Raw genomic sequence first — 2543 nt, 5'->3', positions numbered from 1 at the left:
TTATCACAGTAGCAATACTTTGAATTTATAAAATTCTGTAATGTTTTAACCCTTGTGGTGCATACTTCCCCCCTAGAAATATGAGGTGGGCTTGAGGGTTATCATTACACGAAACTTGCAGTTTAGAAAAGAGAAGTGACTTGTCTTGCTCTCTGTCTTCTCTCTGTGTCCCTGGTCTCTGTGGGAACCCTTCTGTCCCTAGGGTCCTGTCACCTCTTATATGTGGGAGGAAGACTGATAAATCCTCTTCTGCAGCTTAGACCTCTCTGTAGATTTCTTGCCCCACATATCCTCCTAGTCATTGTCCACAGACATCCCCTAGGTACCTTGAAATGAGTATTTGAAAACTGAGCTCATCCTCTTTACTCTGATGTTGTCCTGTATTTGCATATGAATCTACCATTGTCTCAAAAAGTCTAACGAGAAAATAGCTGATACAAACATTTTAATAAACATATGTTGATTTACTAAATATTTCCAAGATTATTGAAGACCAACTCTCAGCACCACTGTTTATTAGCAACAGCCCCACTATTTATTAGGTCCTCATGAGCTATGTAGTCTTAACTTTCCCAAATCTCAATTTCCCTCCCATGTATAGTGGGGAACAATAATACTTTACAGCAAAACTTCCAACTGATGTTCTGAGACACCATGGTATCCCAAATGTAGAAATAATAAAATGTGGGGATAGATAATTTTCCCTTTACTCCTCAAGGTTCTTGGTTGAGACCCCAATAATAAAAGACAGATTAGCAGGAGGAAAAAAACAATTTTAATTAAGTGCATACTTCATTTTAATTAAAACTAATTATGCAGTTAATTCCATTAATTTTAAATAATTTAACATTTTAATTAATTAATTAATTATGGAGTCCCACAAAGATCTGAGACTCAAAAGGCTTTGAGGCTAGAGAAAAAGATAGTGTTCTGGGGCTTCACAGGCAGGGAGGGCAATTCAAAAGAAGGTGAGAAGAGGAAATACTGGATAAACAATGCAGATAAGTCTCTCCAGTGAAAAAGTGATCTCTGGTAATAGCCCTTTTCCTCATACAGACACCCTTTCTAATGTAAATTTCCCTTACAAAAGGGTAACTTCTATTCTGCTCTTAGAGCTTCTCCTGTGTCTGCAGTTTCTCAAAACTATCAGGTCAAAATAATCCTTTTGTCAAAAAGGCATGTTTTGGGGTAGCACATTCTGCTACCCTTTACAAATGCATTACAAAGATGCCAAGATATTGGCTGGAGCCCCTCGGCTGCTCGCCTTTGGCTTTGGGCAACCTTATCCGCTGACCCCAGTGTACTGCTACAATTCCCATTTTGTATGTGTGTCATAACCTGAAAGGTCATATGTAAAAAGCCAACATAGGGTCTGCAGTACAGGAGGCATTAAAATGCATGTTACTTACTATTTTGTAAATGGGTGTCTTTTTCTCAAAGGAAGATAGTCTCATGTTCAATGAGCATTTGCTATGCATCAGGCATTTTATGTACTATACCTTATCTCATCTAAACCTCAAAGTGATTTTATGGCCTTAATAGTATTATACACAAGAAACAAAGCTCAGAGAAGTTTACTAACTTGCTCAATATCTCACAGTCAGTGAATGGTTAGCCCAGGGGTTGTCATGTCAGATCCCAAGTTCTTAACATGGAGTAATTGCCTCTTACTGGGGAGGTCCTACAATCTGCAAAGTCCAGTGCTACCGGTGCATGAGAAACTGGTCTTTTTATACATATTAGAAAGTCTGAAGACTGTGACTCAAGTTATGCCAGAGACCCACAAGGGCTTCATTTCTATTGTCAAATAAATACAGTGCAAATACCTATCTATGAGAAGTAATACTTTAGATACTAGTAGTAAATGGTCTTTGGTAAGAGGTAATGTTTCCTGTTTTGCAGGGAAGAAAGGTCCCTCAGCTCTGGGACCTCTATGAGGAAAGCAGGTTGGTGTTTTTGCAGCCTCACAGCAGACAGAAATAAGCTGAGTGGGGGAAGACAGAATGCAGAAAGAGGAAATGTAGTGCTCTAGTGCTACTTCACTAATTTCCCAAGCAAAGACGAATTCTCTTTTTAGACAGAATGGGACCGGGGATGTGAGCACTTTATAAATATGTAATCAAAGTAGTTATTATTTCTTTCCAACCCTTTCAACATCCTCACCGCCTGATACAGACTAACTGGCAGTTTTCTAAGAAATGGTGGAGAATATTCTAGCTAAGTTAATAGACAATATACCAAAGGGGATGGGGAACCCTGCACAGCCTCCAAGTGATAAGAGCGAAATAAAATATAATCATCAACTTAATGAAGAGTACTTTTTTTGAATTACCACACAATGTGAGCAATTTTCATCCAATTAACAGTTGCTTTGGATATAGAGTGACTAAGTCAGCAAGCTTCTGGTTTTCCTGTAGGTAGAGAACATATTGCACCGCAGATGTTTCATGAGCTATCAGTAGCTTGATTTTCAATAGAAAGATTCCTTTCCTTTGCAGGGAATTCAGTGCAATCCACTTTAACCCAACAAATACTTAATGACT

Source organism: Phoca vitulina, unplaced genomic scaffold, assembly GCF_004348235.1.
Source record: "Phoca vitulina isolate PV1807 unplaced genomic scaffold, GSC_HSeal_1.0 scaffold4, whole genome shotgun sequence".
Lineage (NCBI taxonomy): Eukaryota > Metazoa > Chordata > Mammalia > Carnivora > Phocidae > Phoca > Phoca vitulina.
This window is presented reverse-complemented; position numbering follows the sequence as displayed.